This window comes from Garra rufa, chromosome 1 (assembly GCF_049309525.1).
Source record: "Garra rufa chromosome 1, GarRuf1.0, whole genome shotgun sequence".
Taxonomy (NCBI): domain Eukaryota; kingdom Metazoa; phylum Chordata; class Actinopteri; order Cypriniformes; family Cyprinidae; genus Garra; species Garra rufa.
Genome location: NC_133361.1, coordinates 68,022,407 through 68,041,541, shown reverse-complemented (window position 1 = coordinate 68,041,541; position 19,135 = coordinate 68,022,407). Strand labels below are relative to the sequence as shown.

The following is a 19,135-nucleotide window of genomic DNA, read 5'->3' as shown; positions in this document are numbered from 1 at the left end:
CCATCTTATCAGTTAACGGTTAATAATCAGATAATGATTTGTGGTTGTCGGTTGGGAAAATTAACCGAAATGAGCATCCCTAATAGCTAGCAAATACAAGAAAGTTAATGTTAATGCAGCTTAAACATCCTGCCATAGTGGAAAATCACTCAAAATCGATCATCTAATCAATCGACAACAAAGTCAAATTAGTAATTTATAGGTTATATATAGACACAAGCAATAATACATACCCAGATCATCCGATCCGGCGATGTTGTTGTCACAATACCACTGTAGCGCGAGAGCGACTGAGGTAACTAACACTGCGCAGCAGGGAGCTTGATTGACAGGTGAGTGACAGGTGATCTGACCAATCATACTTCGCCATCCGCCATTTGAGAACGGTCGCAAATACGTGACATAGGTCAAATTTTCAGGTCGAAAAATCCAAAATCTGGAAAAAATCACATCCCTGATTAATTTATGAATTTGTGATGGGCCAATGCTTGCAGCATCTTCACACACATACGAAACTTAATAGAGAAGTGTGAAGTGTGACATGATAATAACACTAGTTTCAAATCTAGTGGAATATCCGGTGATATCCACTTCACTGCACTTTCGGACGATAATTTTTGGTAGCTGAAAATTAGGTGCATCCCTAGTTTTTATCAAGTCTGGTGAGCATACCTGTGGTAATGTAACAAAAATTGCAAAAAAAAAACATTTAGCCATGCTTGCAAATATTGTGGGTTTTACACACGTAAAAATGCACATCATTAACCTGCCAAATCATGACAAATAGTCACATATCAGTAAAAGGCTAATATTGAACCAAATTTCATGTTCTTTGCGGTTAGTTCATAACGATGACATAAAATACTGTTATTAAATGTACTGGTAAGGTAATAAAAAAAGTAATAAATAATGCTCACGGATGAGGTAATATGTGAAAACAACATACCCTATGGTTCCATGCTCTGTCATTGTGTCATCAAGCTTCGCCTCTATTGTTTTGAAAATGCGACCTCTAGAAGAACTGATACAGGAAATACCATTAGACTGAGTTGCTGACAACTCCAGGCATTTAGCATGCCAAATATTGCACAGGCATCAGTGACACATCGACACATTTCTCAGATCTCATCTTTGATGAGAAACAATTTGCCAATTTTTCCTTTTCACAAAACTGTTGGTGAGTGAAAATCAGGGAAAGTCATGCAATTGAAGGCATTCATTTACTTTTTAATTGCCATTTTTGCATTTTTTTATGTACACACTGAAGCACATAATTCAAAATACAGGTAAAACACTTTATTTTAATACAGTACATTGTGCCTTACTTTTACAGATTTTACATTACAGTCTACATATTTCTTTGTTGGACAATGATTAGATGACCAGAAAGTCAGTATTGCACTTGCAGAGTCCATTTGGTAACTTGGTTGTTGCGACCCCTGATGTACATATTTAGGGCATTGTTTATAGGTGACAAAATATTCTGCATATTCTGACAAAAATGCAAATCAAGCGGTGGCTCGCAGACGTAAAAAGCAGTAGAAAAGGTACAGTATTAAACCAGTAGTAAAGGAGTTGTTAGTGGTAATTAGGAGTAAATATCTCTGCCTCTGATCTAGGTGTTGTAGTTGTTTTCACTAATGAGATGGGATCTGGTGCAACTTTACCACTTCTCAAGATGCATGGAAATAAACCATGTACAAGAATAAAATAAAAAAAAGATTCATGCAACACTTGTGATGAAGAGAACTTGAATACTCTGAAATGTTTTTTTTTTAATGACTGTTTATGTTTCTTCGAGTTATCTTTAAAAATTATTGATTGCAGATGAAAATTTCACAGCAAGATGGACAGAAGAGGGACGAGGAGGACCAAGATGGATAGCCCTGCTGAAAAAAAAAACAGCTAAAACCAGTCTGGCCAGGCTAGGAAAGTGGCCAAAACCCCTCTTAAACCAGACGGCTGACCAGCTAAAACCAGCCAACCAGCCTAGGCTGGTTTTAGCTTTTTTTTTCACCAGGGAGAAGAGGGAAGAGGAGGACCAAGATAGACAGAAGAGGGATGAGGATGACCAAATTTGTATTGAGGTAATTCATAGTTACGGGCATTTTTGTTTATAATATACAATTTAAACAGGTCATTGGATGTCTTTTTTATTACACGTTATTATTAATACATTCACAAACTTTGTCTTGTACTCTCTCATGTAGTTTCAAACCTGTATCACTATCTTTTGTGGAACACAAACAATTATTTTGAGAATTTTTTTTCTGTTCATACATTGCAAGTTGATTTTCAGCATATCATCTTTTGTGTTCTGCAGATGAAAGATAGTGAAAGTATGGTTTGGTTTGAAAGTATGTGAGTGATGGAATGATGGAATAATGGTTTTTGGGTGAACTAGCCCTTTCAGAGCATGAGTAAAATCGTGGTGGGCATATAGACAGGTTTTTACAATGTTTTTGTTTCTAATGAAGCAAAAATTGAGACTTGCTGAAATCACATTTGTTCTCGTACTGTATCACGTATCTTGTTAGTGTCTGCGCTTTCTTGGCCATTTGTTGTGATAAACAGGAAAATGTTAAGCTGAATTAAATTAGTTGTTTGTTAGATGGGTATAAAAATGGCAGCTGTTGTGAGAAGACCGAAGGGTGTAAAGACCATTGACTCTACCTTGCGCCTCCACCGGGCAATGACACAGGCAAAGGATACAAGTATGGCTTTTTATTTATCCTCCTTCCTACTAGTTTGACTTCTGTTTTAGTTTTTATAACAAGTTCTTACTATGTGTTTTCACATACTACTACCACTCGTAAACCACACATCACACACTGTAGACAGCGCAATCCTAACAACCTGCGCACTTTGCCTGTCTGATTGTCATGTATCTGGTCTGTCTTCTCATCATGAACTCTTGCACACACATTCTGGACTGCAATCCCCATAAGCCACTGCACCAATCACTGCACACAGCTGCTCGTTTCCCACTGAACTGATTGCTGCATACACCTGTTTATCATTTACCCACATGCATTTAAGCCACTCACACACACAGCCACCTGGCGAAGTCTTATTGTTCCTATGGTCGTAATTCTAAGCGTTTCTCTCTGTGTTGGATTATCTGTGTATGACTCTGGACTGTGTACCCCGTTGACGATTCCTGCTTCCTGCCATTGCGACCATTCCCTGTCCATCGAACTGTTTCCCGGATTACCTACGTTGTTCCTGTTTTCTGGTGATTATTCTGGCCTGTTGACGATTCTAATAAATGCTGCAAATGGATCCGCACGTCTCAGTCTGACTCCCTTGTGACAGAAGACTTCGCCCATACAAGGATCCAGCAGCGAGTATGGTGTCATCCGGTTCCAGCACGAACACCACTGTACAGATCATGCGTCTCAAGCAGGATGAGCGGACTATTGAGGAGTATGCGATGGACTTCATCGAATTAGCTAATCAGTCGACTATGGAGGAGCAGTGCCTGATGATTTTCTTTCGGGGAGGACTCTTAGAGCCATTGGCTTCCCTCATGCCAATGTGTGAACCTGGCTGGACTCTGCAATATTATATAGATCTTGCTCTTTTGTTGTGTGGCTCTCCTTTTACTGTGGGAATTGTGGAAGAGAACCATCTTCCCACAGAAAGTTCCAGCTCAGAGCCACAGCATAAGATGGCCGCCCCTCCCGAGCCTGTTCACAAGATGGCCACTAGGCCAGAATCACAACACCCACATTTCACCACGGCTTGGCAAAGATTCATGTCCAGCCTAGAGGACCCACCACTACTGTCAGCACGAACAGTCGGTCTCTTACGGTCAGCACCTGCCAAAACAGCGACCTCATATCCTGAGTCAAGCCAAAACACGACCGCACAGTCTGAGCGCCCTCCAGTGACTGCGCCGCCAGAGCGCCCTCCAGTGACTGCGCCGCCAGAGCGCCCTCCAGTGACTGCGCCGCCAGAGCGCCCTCCAATGACTGCGCCGCCAGAGCGCCCTCCAGTGACCGCTCGCTCAGAGCCTGCTCTTCCAGAGTCTCCGCTGGAGACGCCCAGTCCTCCTGAATCTCCGCTGGGGTCGTCCAGTTCTCCAGAGCCCGCTTCACAAGAGCGTCGTCCAGAGCCCGCTTCACAAGAGCGTCGTCCAGAGCCCGCTTCACAAGAGCGTCGTCCAGAGCCCGCTTCACAAGAGCGTCGTCCAGAGCCCGCTCCTCAAGACAGCCTTCCAGAGACTCCGCTGGTTCAGCCCTGCCTTCCAGAGACTCCGCTGGTTCAGCCCTGTCTTCCAGAGACTCCGCTGGTTCAGCCCTGCCTTCCAGAGACTCTGCTGGTTCCGCCCAGCCTTCCAGAGACTCCGCTGGTTCCGCCCAGCCTTCCAGAGACTCCGCTGGTTCAGCCCTGCCTTCCAGAGACTCCGCTGGTTCAGCCCAGCCTTCCAGAGCCTCCGCTGGTTCCGACCAGCCTTCCAGAGACTACGCTGGTTCCATCCAGTCGTCCTGAGATTCCTGTCTGCCCGGTTCTGGTCACGGAGCTCATGCATGGACTGTTCCCACCCACCCTCCCTGCTGCTCCAGTCCCGCCACCTCTGTCTCCTGACAGTCCCTCTGCTCACCCACATCCCACCTTTGGTGCAGAGGACTTGCCGTGGGACTGCCAGTCTCCATCGGTGTCCAGACTGAAGGATCCCTCACCATCACCTCCAGTCTCAGAGTCCTGGACTCCACCTCGGCCCTCCGACCCTGCGGCTCCACCCCGGCTCTGTGCTCCCTCGTCTCCGTTGTCGGCCGTCGGCCCACCAGCTCCTCCGGGCGCCATCGTCTCTCCGGCTCCGCCCCGGTCAGTCGTCGCCCCACCTTCGCCTCTGGACTCTACTCCTCCGGCTGCGCCTCGTCACTCCGTCCTGCCGGCTCTGTGGACCTCCTCCCTCCCGTGGGCACAGCCTCGATCCTCTGTCACTCCGGCTCCGCTGCGTACCTCCGGACCTCCATCTCCGCCGGGGTCGCCAGAGCCTTGGGTTCCGCCTTGGCCCTCCGGATCCTCTGTGTCGCCCAGGACCATCGACTCTCCGGTTCCGCCTCGGGCTCCACCGGCTCCACCTCCGTCGGTCGGCCCCATGCAGGAGCCAACCCTTCCTCCATCATGGCTTCTCCCTCCGTCGGCTCCGCCTCAGTTCGGGGTTCCAGTACCCCTACATGGACCTGGCCCTCCATCCCTCCCCCTGTTCCGCCTCCGCTCCACCACCCTCCAGGTTGTATTATGTGGTTAGAGCGTCTGGAAGCCGCTCCTTGGGGAGGGGCTCTGTCATGTATCTGGTCTGTCTTCTCATCATGAACTCTTGCACACACATTCTGGACTGCAATCCCCATAAGCCACTGCACCAATCACTGCACACAGCTGCTCGTTTCCCACTGAACTGATTGCTGCATACACCTGTTTATCATTTACCCACATGCATTTAAGCCACTCACACACACAGCCACCTGGCGAAGTCTTATTGTTCCTATGGTCGTAATTCTAAGCGTTTCTCTCTGTGTTGGATTATCTGTGTATGACTCTGGACTGTGTACCCCGTTGACGATTCCTGCTTCCTGCCATTGCGACCATTCCCTGTCCATCGAACTGTTTCCCGGATTACCTACGTTGTTCCTGTTTTCTGGTGATTATTCTGGCCTGTTGACGATTCTAATAAATGCTGCAAATGGATCCGCACGTCTCAGTCTGACTCCCTTGTGACACTGATAATACATTACTTTATTTTTCTATTGGTCTCTGGAATTGTCAGTCTTCTGTCAACAAAGCTGATTTCATTACTTTTCATTACTAGTCATTAAAGGCTAAACCTCATGACAGAGACCTGACAGAGACCTGGATCAAACCTGATGACACTGCTACTCCTGCAGCCCTCTCCAGTAATTTTTCCCCCTCCCCACCCCCCGTTTGACAGGATGAGGTGGAGGTACTGGTCTCCTCCTCTCTAATAATTAGAAATGTAATCCTTTATCATCTGTGAGTATCAACAGCTCCTTTGAATCACATTCAGTTACTATTAGCTACCCTCTAAAAATCAATTTCGCAGTTGTTTATCGTCCTCCAGGATAACTAGGTAACTTTGTGGAAGAATTAGATGTGTTGCTCTCTTTTCTGAGGATGGTACTCCTTTAGTTGTACTTTGAGACTTCAACATCCACCTTGATGAACCTCAGGCTGCAGACTTCCACACTCTGCTTGCCTCTTTTGGTCTCAAGAGAGTGTTAACTACAGCTACTCACAAATCAGCAACCAACTGGACCTTATTTACACACGGCACTGCTCCACTGATCATGTGCTGGTTACTCCACTGTACATCTCAGATCACTTCCTCCTCACTCTTAACCTCAACATGATTCCTGACACATCACATACCCCACCACATGTCACTTTTCGACATAACCTACGTTCACTCTCACCCTCCCGGCTATCTGCTATGGTTTCAACTTTGCTTCCTCCCCTAAACAGTTATCCTCTCTTTATGCTCACAGTGCTAACAGTTTTTTGCTTGCTGGAAGAATAGTTTTGGATGTTTTTGTCATTGTTCCCATATTTCGTTAATGGTGTTTTGGCACATATTTGCCAGCACAATTTTGTTCTGAAATAGTAAATGTGTCACACCTTATACTGTCATGTATCTGGTCTGTCTTCTCATCATGAACTCTTGCACACACATTCTGGACTGCAATCCCCATAAGCCACTGCACTCAGCTGCTCCTTGTTTCCCACTGAACTGATTGCTGCACACACCTGTTTCACATTTACCCACATGCATTTAAGCCACAGACACACTCTAAATCAGTGGTTCTCAATCCTGGTCCTGGGGGACCCCTGCTCTGCACATTTCACATGTCTCCCTTATTTAACACACCTGAATGAGATCAGCTCATTAGTTCAGTTCATGGATCTCTCTCCTAATGAGCTGATGATCTCATTCAGGTGTGTTAAATAAGGGAGACATGCAAAATGTGCAGAGCAGGGGTCCCCCAGGACCAGGATTGAGAACCACTGCTCTAAATAACTTCAGTCATTCAACCAGAGACTGTTGGTTATTCCTAGGTTAAAGTATAAGCATAGTTGGCCCCAGACTCTAGAATGACTTACCCATCACTATCAGACTTGCTTCCTCTGCATCTGCTAGTCTAGCCTAAAAACTAATTTGTTTGATAAGGCTTACAATCTGTATTAATGCTTTTCTATCATACTTTTATTGCTATGTTATAATTTCTTGTTCGATTTTTTTAACAAATGTGTTTTTGGCTTTCCCTGAGTTGTAATTAATGGTGCTATATAAATAAAATTGGCATTGCCATCCATCACTGCAGGTCCTTCAACATTACATCATCAGCCTCATCAGCAATCTTGAGATCAGATCCACATCCTTGGAACCCTTGGAATTATTTGTTACTGATACTGAGTATTTTTTGTAATAAATAGTTCATATAAGTTCTTTGTTTGACTAGCTTATTCTGAATCTGTTAATCAAGCATGGCTACTACAGTCGTGGCCAAAAGTTTTGAGAATGACACAAATATTAGTTTTCACAAAGTTTGCTGCTCAACTGCTTTTAGATCTTTGTTTCAGTTGTTTCTGTGATGCACTGAAATATAATTACAAGCTCTTCATACGTTTCAAAGGCTTTTATCGACAATTACATGACATTTATGCTCTCATGCTCTCAATCAACTTCTGGGCCAAATCCTGACTGATAGCAACCCATTCTTTCATAATCACTTCTTGGAGTTTGTCAGAATTAGTGGGTTTTTGTTTGTCCACCCGCCTCTTGAGGATTGACCACAAGTTTTAAGATCTGGGGAGTTTCCAGGCCATGGACCCAAAATGTCAACGTTTTGATCCCCGAGCCACTTAGTTATCACTTTTGCCTTATGGCACGGTGCTCCATCGTGCTGGAAAATGCATTGTTCTTCACCAAACTGTTGTTGGATTGTTGGAAGAAGTTGCTGTTGGAGGGTGTTTTGGTACCATTCTTTATTCATGGCTGTGTTTTTGGGCAAAATTGTGAGTGAGCGCACTCCCTTGGATGAGAAGCAACCCCACTCATGAATGTCTCAGGATACTTTACTGTTGGCATGACACAGGACTGATGGTAGCGCTCACCTTTTCTTCTCCGGACAAGCCTTTTTCCAGATGCCCCAAACCATCGGAAAGAGGCTTCATCGGAGAATATGACTTTGCCCCAGTCCTCAGCAGTCCATTCGCCATACTTTTTGCAGAAGATCAATCTGTCCCTGATGTTTTTTTTTTTGGAGAGAAGTGGCTTCTTTGCTTCCCTTCTTGACACCAGGCCATCTTCCAAAAGTCTTGGCCTCACACCTGCCTGCTGCCATTCCTGCACTGTTGGCACTCCGATCCCGCAGCTGAATCCTCTTTAGGAGACGATCCTGGCGCTTGCTGGACTTTCTTGGACACCCTGAAGCTTTCTTAACAATGCAGTGGAAAGTTTTTTTCGGGATTAAGTTAATTTTCATGGCAAAGAAGGACTATGCAATTCATCTGATCACTCTTCATAACATTCTGGAGTATATGCAAATTGCTATTATAAAAACTTAAACAGCAACTTTTCCAGTTTCCAATCTTTATGTAATTCTCAAAAGCAGCTTTACATTTCCGCCGGTCTTAATACACGATACAACTACAGAAGAGTCAAGTTTTAAATAGGACAAATATCGAAACTCGTTGGTCATTTTTGAACGCGATGCTACTGGTCTAATAGGATTCAATGATTTATGCTACACTATGCTAAAAGTGATATTTCCAGAACAGGAGAACGGCTGAATGGATTTTAAAACGATAAAACTCAACTTATTAACTCGGGGGGAGCTGGAGAATGAGCCTATTTCCAAAAAAAAAGTGGAGTGTTCCTTTAAAAATTATCTTTACTCGTTGGCTTTTAACACATTATGAGAGTTAAGTTTTTATGATTGTGTTGGACTCTTGTCTGTTTTACAGTGGTGTGAAAAAGTGTTGGCCCCCTTTAACCCCCTGGGGACGAAAAACGCCCTGGGGCGTTTTGAGGCAGTTTCCCAAAAGGAACTTTAATTACTTTGTCATTTCTGATTGCACAGATAAAAGCAGTACATCAATCGAATCTGTAAAGGGTCTACTTTTATTTGTATATACTCACAAAATCAAAAAACATTGTGATTTTGCAAAATAAAGAAAACAAAAAGGGTGTGCTGTCTGCCGCGTTGATCTCCGTGATCTTCATTCAGAAACGCGTCAGTAAAATATACTATAACTCAGCCAATACACAACACAGAGACATGAGCAATATGTCTAGACAAAGCTTGATATGTATACTTTTAAACGAAGTAAGTTTTACCGAAAACAAATATCCTGTGATAAAATAATCAATATGAAACCAACACGATGTCCAGTCTCTCCGGTCTGCTTCATTATTTTATAATTAGATCACGCCCACGAGCTGTTCGCTATTCATATTCAAATCGTCCACGTGAGGGCGCCGCGCCAAAAGTAGATGCCCACATCACGGTAAACAAAGGAGAAACTTCGTTCAAGTTAGTCATTTCTGGAAGAAGACTCTGTCAGGAATAAAACGTACTTCAGAAGACATGAGTAAGTTTTTTTCTCTCTTATTAGCCTACTTGTTAGTTATTACTGTGACAGAATGTGCAAACATTTTACCAGTTAAGACTTTTTGCCAACTATAATTCCTGACTACAGCAAGTGAAACATTATAAAGTACGTTTCATTTCACTGCATCTAAATGACTCACGATGCCAGTATGTTTTTAATAGTCTGTTCAATAAAGAATGATGCAATATAAAGGTTATAGTGTTCACATTTAAGCTTAACAGTTATAATATAGCCTAGTTTCTTTGTATTCTATAATACACACAAAGCATGCTTATGTTTGACTATAAGATCATAATTATTTATTTAGTTATTAATGTATCTTACAACAGTAGGATGTAATATGAGGGTTTACACTTAGTGTATGTTTTGACAATATGTATTAATACTGTGTTCTCGAATGGATGTTTAACACGATAAACAATTTTTATTAGTTTCTCAGATATAAAATGTCCTTTTTACGTTTGTACAAAATGCGTGGGTCTATGACTACAAAATCATAATATATATATATATATAAATAAATAGTATGATGCTGCTGAAATTAACATGCTCAAATATGTTTTGTTTTGTTGTTTTTAGTGATTGGAAACCTGCTCAACACATGAATCCTGCTGACATTTACTTGAGTCTCCTCAAACTGTTTTCCTGAGAGCACTGTACCATCTTCAGATGTTAAAGAAGTTCACAAGTGAATCTCAAGTTATTTTTCTTGATAAATAAATCTATTCAAAATAAGCTACAAACATATTTTGTCCTTATATTCCTCCTTCATTCATTCCTTTGTTCCTCTCAGTCATCTGACTGAATAACTAATTATGCGGCTCATTATGCAGGTCTTTGTCTTCTCAGGTGTGAATCACAGCATTATTCATGATCATTCACGCCTTCTCGAATACAGCCATTCTAAACAAAAAGTGTCTTCAAAAATTTAAATCAATATACTGTTTTGTGTAAACAAGTGAACGAGATGATTTTCACATCATTTGATAGAAAAAACTCTAGCCTAACACATCCTGTTCTCAAAGTCTTGTGAACAAATATTCTGTATGTGTTTCATGACTTTATTTCAGTGACTTCAAAAATTTTGTTTTTCACTAAGCACGCATAAACGTTGTTTTCTCAAAAACACAAACATGTACATTCATGTTGCTTACATATTATTGTAGCCCAAATTGTGCTGATTACAATATAATCAGATTTGGGCCATTCATATGTTTTTAAGATACTGAAAAAAGCACAAATGTCAGGGCATGTCAAAACTTCTTCAGGGCCCAAAAACACCCTCAGTCCCCAGAGGGTTAATATTTCAGATCATCAAACAAATTTAAATATTAATCAAAGAAAACACAAGATGCAGTTTTTAAATGAAGGTTTATTTTAATATAGGGAAAACAAAATCCAATCCCACATGTCCCTGTGTGAAAGTGTTAAAACATAACTGTGTTTTATCACACCTGAGTTCAGTTTCTCTAGCCACACCCAGGCCTGATTACTGCCACACCTGTTCGCAATCAAGAAATCATAAATAGGTCCTGCCTGAGTGAAGTAGAACAAAAGGATCTCAAAATTTCTTTGAGATCCAAAGAAATTCAGGAAGTTTGGGGGGCAAACACTTTTTCACACAGGGCCATGTGGGTTTGGATTTCCCTTCATAATAAAAAACTTCATTCAGAAACTGTATGTTGTGTTTACTTGTGTTATCTTTGATTAAAAATTTAATTTGTTTGATGATCTGAAACAAAGTGTGGCACATGCAAAAAAATAAAACAAATAAAATCAGGAAGGGGGCCAACACTTTCCACACCACTGTATGTGTTTATTGTTTTAAAGGTGCCATAGAATGGAAAACTGTGTTTACCTTGGCATAGTTAAATAATAACAGTTCGGTAGATAGACATGACATACCATGAGTCTCAAACAGCATTGTTTCCTCCTTCTTAAATAAATGTGGTGTTTGCAAAAGACCACCGAAAAATGGGTCAATTCCAACATAACACCGACTGTTACGCAATAGTCCCGATCATTAATGGTGCGTTCACACCGGACGCGAATGAAGTGACAAGTGGGAGTGATTTACACGTTAAGTCAATGCAAAGACGCGAATAGTCATCCTGCGGCACGAAACGCGCAAATGAAGCGGCGCGCATTGAGTGTTTCAAGCGTTTGCTGCGCTATTCGCGCGAGTTGAAAAATCTGAACTTTATGAAATTTTATGGAAACGGGAATAAAAAAGATTTTGCTTGGAAGAAAGTGAGTGAGGAGGTCGGACAATCTGGTGAATTTTCAAAAAACGCTCTTTACTCAATTTGACCTACACATATATACATATTGAGACTACAAGCAAGCTAAAGCTGGCAATTTGAGCTCATTCACCTATTTTACAACTACTTTCCCGCTGACGAGTGGCAGAAGCCCCTCCCATGAAGCGAATTTGGTAACATAATTTCCCCCTTAATAAAACCTCAGAAAGAATTGTGTGATGAATTTTTCATCTGACGGTTGAGTGGGGAGTTTATCCCCTTTTCTTTTTTTTCTAAATTTGTTTCTAAATTTTATTCCCTAGGAGATAAAAATGGTACAGAAACATTGAGGTTAGTCTATATATAGATTATAGATATATATAGATCCTAAACTCTGTCATTAGATTTTCTAGATTTTTTTTTTTTATAAATTGTATAACGGCCAGCCTAAACTCTGTAGGGTACCGGCTGAGCAGGATCACGCTTGGACACCCTGGTATAGGATCTAACATACATGAAAGAGGAGAGAGAAGATCTGAATGAAACTGAAGAGAAAGTTCAGTTTGAGAATCTTCATGATTTTGTATCTGGAGAAAAATCTTTTTGTTCTTTAGAGTCTGAAAAAACTTCTAAACAAAAAAGAGCTCAAACTACAGGAACTATGAGTTATTTTTCTTGCGTTCAGTGTGAAAACAGTTTCTCTCAAAAAGGAAGAATTCACACTGGAGAGAAGCATTACAGTGTGGGAAGAGTTTCAGTCTAAAAGGACACCTTAACAGACACATGAAAGTTCACACTGGAGAGAAGCCTTACACCTGCCAACAGTGTGGAAAGAGTTTTGCTGAAGGTGGAAACCTTAAAATCCACCAGAAAATCCACACAATGGAGAACCCTTCTACATGCCAACAGTGTGGAAAGAGTTTTAATCAAAAAGAAAGCCTTAACAGACACATGAGAGTCCACACTGGAGAGAAGCCTTACTCATGCAAACTGTGTGGAAAAAGTTTCAGTGAAAAAGGAACCCTTAACAAGCACATGAGAGTTCATACTGGAGAGAAGCCTTACTCATGCAAACTGTGTGGAAAAAGTTTCAGTGAAAAAGGAACCCTTAACAAGCACATGAGAGTTCATACTGGAGAGAAGCCTTACACATGCTCTCAGTGTGGAAACTGTTTTAGTCTAAAAGGAAGCCTTAACAGGCACATGAAAATTCATAATAGAGAGTAGCCTAACAGATCCCCTTAGTGTAGAAAGAGTTTCAAACAAAATGTATATAATGGAACATTCTATTTCACATTTTAAAGCATTATGTTTTGTCCATAGTACACTTTAAGCAAAGTCAACACAATATAGCTAGTTGACACTGTAATGCATAAAAGAGCAAGGAATAATTAGGAATATGGACAATGCGTTTGCTCTGTCTACAATGTAAGAACTTCACATTTGTATATCATGAATTGAAAAGAGATCTCACAGGAAGTGCAGTTTTTTGGTTGAAACACAATAAAGGACATTGTTAGCATTTTTAACATCACTGTTTCGGGTTAAAACTACAACCCTTGTTCCCTGAGAAAGGGAAGGAGACACAAGGACATACAGAGACAGGCTCCTCCCTCCATCGTCTCCACCTTGGACTCTGTTGGTCATCCTCCTCCCGGATATCCATTCTTCTCCTTCTGTTGTTCCATCAGAGCAAGGATGCGCCTTCCAGAAGGGGGATGATATGCCAGGAATATGGACCTGTTTCTGTTTCTGTGTGCCCTTTTTTGGTCCTGTTCCTTTTCTTTAGTCCAGTTCGTCATTCTGTGCACCTGTGTTCCCAGTTACCCCTTATATTAAAATCAAAGTCTGTGCATTCTGTCTCTGTTGGGTCTCTATCGTCCAATATGTGTGTCTTCCCTGTTCAAGTATTGGAGCAATTTTATATTTTATTAAGCACTGTCACCCCGTCTATAACATCTCCGCAATTTACCCTGACTCCAATGCTGGATGGTGTTTGTCCCGATGGAGCCGGAGTGTGTGCTGTCCCTGGCTGTCGGTGGGGATCGCCTGGGGAGGTGCGGAGGGGTGACGGGACTGGTCCGTCCATGGAGACGCGGCGCTGGCTAATGAATCGACAGGTGAACTTGGGCAGCGGCTGAAGTTACCAATTTTGGACAAAGTGGAAAATGCAGAGCTGTGCTGTCTAGCAGGAGCAAAGGCAGTGGCAGTACAGGTCCTTTTAAAAAAATTAGCATATTGTGATAAAGTTCATTATTTTCTGTAATGTACTGATAAACATTAGACTTTAACATATTTTAGATTCATTAAACACAACTGAAGTAGTTTAAGCCTTTTATTGTTTTAATATTGATGATTTTGGCATATAGCTTATGAAAACCCAAAATTCCTATCTCAAAAAATTAGCATATCATGAAAAGGTTCTCTAAACGAGCCATTAACCTAATCATCTGAATCAACTAATTAACTCTAAACACCTGCAAAAGATTCCTGAGGCTTTTGAAAAATCCCAGCCTGGTTCATTACTCAAAACCGCAATCATGGGTAAGACTGCCGACCTGACTGCTGTCCAGAAGGCCATCATTGACACCCTCAAGCAAGAGGGTTAGACACAGAAAGAAATTTCTGAACGAATAGGCTGTTCCCAGAGTGCTGTTTCAAGGCACCTCAGTGGGAAGTCTGTGGGAAGGAAAAAGTGTGGCAGAAAACGCTGCACAACGAGAAGAGGTGACCGGACCCTGAGGAAGATTGTGGAGAAGGACCGATTCCAGACCTTGGGGGACCTGCGGAAGCAGTGGACTGAGTCTGGAGTAGAAACATCCAGAGCCACCGTGTACAGGCGTGTGCAGGAAATGGGCTACAGAGAAGCAGCACTGGACTGTTGCTCAGTGGTCCAAAGTACTTTTTTCGGATGAAAGCAAATTTTGCATGTCATTCGGAAATCAAGGTGCCAGAGTCTGGAGGAAGACTGGGGAGAGGGAAATGCCAAAATGCCTGAAGTCCAGTGTCCAGTACCCACAGTCAGTGATGGTCTGGGGTGCCATGTCAGCTGCTGGTGTTGTTCCACTGTGTTTTATCAAGGGCAGGGTCAATGTAGCTAGCTATCAGGAGATTTTGGAGCACTTCATGCTTCCATCTGCTGAAAAGCTTTATGGAGATGAAGATTTAATTTTTCAGCACGACCTAGCACCTGCTCACAGTGCCAAAACCACTGGTAAATGGTTTACTGACCATGGTATTACTGTGCTCAATTGGCCTGCCAACTCTCCTGACCTGAACCCCATAGAGAATCTGTGGGATATTGTGAAGAGAAAGTTGAGAGACGCAAGACCCAACACTCTGGATGAGCTTAAGGCCGCTATCGAAGCATCCTGGGCCTCCATAACATCTCAGCAGTGCCACAGGCTGATTGCCTCCATGCCACGCCGCATTGAAGCAGTCATTTCTGCACAAGGATTCCCGACCAAGTATTGAGTGCATAACTGAACATAATTATTTGAATGTTGACTTTTTTTGTATTAAAAACACTTTTCTTTTATTGCCCGGATGAAATATGCTAATTTTTTTAAATTTTGGGGTTTTCATGAGCTGTACGCCAAAATCATCAATATTAAAACAATAAAAGGCTTGAACTACTTCAGTTGTGTGTAATGAATCTAAAATATATGAAAGTCTCATGTTTATCAGTACATTAAAGAAAATAATGAACTTTATCACAATATGCTAAGTTTTTTTAAAAGGACCTGTAGTGTTTGATCAGTCTGAGATCACTTACATGGACACTGAGGTAAGTTCTATGCCTCACATTAATCCTTATATGCCAGTTACAGATTGTCATTACCGTAATGGCCCGTCTGCAATAACGGACAAATGCCAACAGAGTTTTACGAGGGCTAAAAGGCATGCAATAAATCATGCAATATTGAAACAGAGGAAGTCAAGACTCTTTCGAACTGTGAATCATGCTAAAGTCATCTGGAACTCTGGGAATAAACTTAAAGGAATACTGGGAGGACATATAAATATAAGAAGTATATGACCAAAAATAGATCAGATACAGAATTGACTTATTGATTCCAATTTGGATTTTTTGTGTATATCTGAGACTTGGTTGAATCATAATGTTCTTACTGACCTAATTAATGTACCAGGATATACTTGTTAAAGGAGAGATAGGGTCAGTGGAAGGGGTGGTGTTGTTTTAATTTATATAAGGGAGCATTTTAGATGTTTACAATTTGAACTGAAGGTGAACATGGAGTGTTTGGGATTAAATGTTATTCTTTCTCCAAATATGACATTTAATATAGTTGTGCTTTATAATCCTCCATGTCATGATGCAAAGTTTTATAATGAACTGAAGAATCTTCTTGCTCCTCTTGATAACTGCTGTGAATGTATGATGTCTGGTGATTTTAATATTAATTGGATGGTCAGCGTTGGGGAGTAACTAGTTACATGTAACGGTGTTACGTAATTTAATTACAAAATAAATGTAACAGTAATTCGTTACAGTTACTTAGAAAAATGTGTAATTAAATTACAGTTACTTATGAAAATGTTAAAGATTACAAATGGGGTTACATCTAAAAATTTTCTTTAAAAATCTGGGATATGTTGAATAATATTAATCTGTTGCTTTGCCTGTTTTTGAAATGCACGATGCCTTCTGCTAAGGCCATTTATTAAAGCGGTGCTATTCTGATGCTTTTGATTGGTTTGAATTTGGAGTGCACCACGTCTGCCAATTAGGTTAATCCTCCTTGTGTGTTGGAGACCAATATTAAAAACATTCATAACAAATTAGCTAGCCTGCTAGCTGCCTTTACCAGACACACTTGTATTTATGAACCCTTTCACAAAAAAAATCTCATTTTTTCTCCTTGAATTTTGAGTGTCATTTGTAAAATCAGTGTTTAGACTACTGCGTGATTTTCAGCTGAAACGTGACTAATGATTTGAGGGATGAAAATCTGCTGCAGTTTAGTTTATTTTCGAATAATATAGATCTATTTTTCTCAAGGGCTTGAAACTTTTCTCTATAATGATCGATGTTGACCTAACGTGCCACCTAGTGGACAAATCTCTCAATTAGTTTGTGCCATTTTGTTTTGCAAAATCGAGCTATTATCTAGTGAAGCACCCCAGTTGGTCACTGAATCTAAGCAGTGTTTTAGATGAAATGTAACTTTATTTAAAAAAAAAAAACAATACCATGGATTTTATGACACAGCTTTAATGATGGAGTCTGTTTGGATTTGGCAGTATCTATTCTAGAATCTATTCTTTCTTCTGTTAGTGAGAAATAATTATTAGCCCTGTATGGTATAATGATTTCCCTTCACACATAGTGGTAAAAAAATTAAAAAATAATAGTATGCAGATTTAAAAAAAAAATTTATTATATCAATCAGAAGAAAAAAAACGTGTTTTTACTACATTATTATAATCTAGAATTGTGTTTTCTCTTAAATATAACTAAAAATAATTATCTATTATTTTAAATAATTTAGATATTTAAAGAAATCTTTTTTTAAGATTTAAGTTTTTCAAGGCATTGTTACTTGCCAGTGTGTCCTGTCATAGCTATGCAAAATTTTGATTTTGTAACAACAGTAAACAATTTTTTGTTATAAGGTCTGGTTTTGTGATGGCTGTACTTTAAAATTAAATTAATATAATCTTAATTCAAGTGATGAAAGATTTTGAAATTCTAACAGTAAACTACTGTAAGGTCACACCTGCTTGATATAAATGAAAAAAAAAACTCATTCAGCGGCGCGATTGATGGCCGATTGGCTCTTTCCTCTTGGTAGGAATTGATTGGCTGCTTTGCCCCACTTGTTCGAAGCTTTAGGATTTGCGTTAGGACCTGTTCGGTTGTAGTTACAAAGGAGTATGCACCTCGTTCGGACTTCGTTCAGAAATGTTCAGACGACGTTCGAAAGTATTCAAATATTGTTAGGAAATGTTAAGCCGGCTGATTGCTGGAAGGTACGGCCATAACTACGGCGGCCCCCGATGTCCTCTGTCCCGTTGTTGACCTCAAAGTTGCCCGACCGTAGTCAGCAGGGTTCGAACCTGCGCGGGCAGACCCCAATGGATTTCGAGTCCATCGCCTTAACCTCTCGGCCACGACTACGCCTGCATATGGACTGCCTGCTCTCTTGTCTCGAGGCGGGCAGCACAGGGTGCCGCCGAGCTTCAGGCGCAAAATCCAACTAAAGGGTGAGTTGGCAAAAAGAAGCTGGACGTCCCCGTCGCTCAACGACAAAGGGCTGCCATGACCCGGATTTGAGCATTCTTTTCTGACCGCTTAAATCTGGCACTGAGCGCCTGCGTTGGTGGTATTGTGGTGAGCATAGCTGCCTTCCCAGCGGTTGACCCGGGTTCGATTCCCGGCCAACGCATTGTTTTCGGCTGCGGTTGACCTCGAAGCAGAACTCCTTCTGTGACCTCTGTCTGCACCAATAGCTTTTGGATGAGTCGTTCAACAGCAGCAAAGAACTAGGTCTCCCCGTTAGGGAATCTAACCCCAGTCTTCCACGTGACAGGGGGAGATACTGTCCACCATACTAACGAAGAGTTGCGCTTGCTGTTCTTCGCTCCCAGCACACGCGACTGCACCCAACTTGCCAAAACGAGCCCCTACTCCATGAAATACCAGATTGACCCACCACGAGCTAAAGTCTCTCAATATCTTGAATGCTACACATTACAGTGGGTCATTACTTGGACCGCTTTATTTCATTTAATATTTTTTTTGGCCTCTAATACGGGGGCATGAAAAAAGAGATGACATTACCTTGATCGGGTTTGTGAATACTGGGTGAGGGAAGGGACTTTCGTAACTTTTACTTCTCCCATTTGGAGTGAGGGGGGTGACGAAAATCATATTGGCAGGTGTCGGCACCCTAGATTACCCTTGGTGAGCGTAGTGGTTTACCACAGTGAGCGCACAGGTCCAAGGGCATAGAGACACATCTCGAGTTTCTCGTCATCAGCGCATAAATCTTTCGCCTTTTACTAAAGATTTCCGTGGAGGGGAACCTTTGCGAGTGACTTGTATTTTTGGGGGCTCTGCTCACAGCAGAGCTACACTAGAGTGTCAAGAGCAGAGTCAATCTGGCCACCCGCCAGCGTGCAGTGGAACGAAGCGCGCCTCGTCATGGTCTGTGTTTGCAGCCTTTGTGCTTCCAGCTTCGCAGCTACAAATTTCTTTAGCCAGCATGGAAAGACAGCACTCTCTCGTCCAT

The 19,135-nt window shown here is 41.7% G+C and overlaps 2 non-coding genes across 2 annotated transcripts; one reads left to right on the top strand and one right to left on the bottom strand.

Annotated features, from left to right (window-relative positions):
* Positions 1-17,939: 17,939 nt before the first annotated feature.
* On the bottom strand, positions 17,940-18,021 carry trnas-cga (transfer RNA serine (anticodon CGA)). The gene has a single exon. It is a non-coding gene; the product is annotated as a tRNA-Ser (tRNA).
* Positions 18,022-18,861: 840 nt separating this feature from the next.
* Positions 18,862-18,976, top strand: LOC141289056 (U5 spliceosomal RNA). The gene has a single exon (XR_012339806.1). It is a non-coding gene; the product is annotated as a U5 spliceosomal RNA (small nuclear RNA).
* The last annotated feature ends 159 nt before the right edge of the window (positions 18,977-19,135 follow it).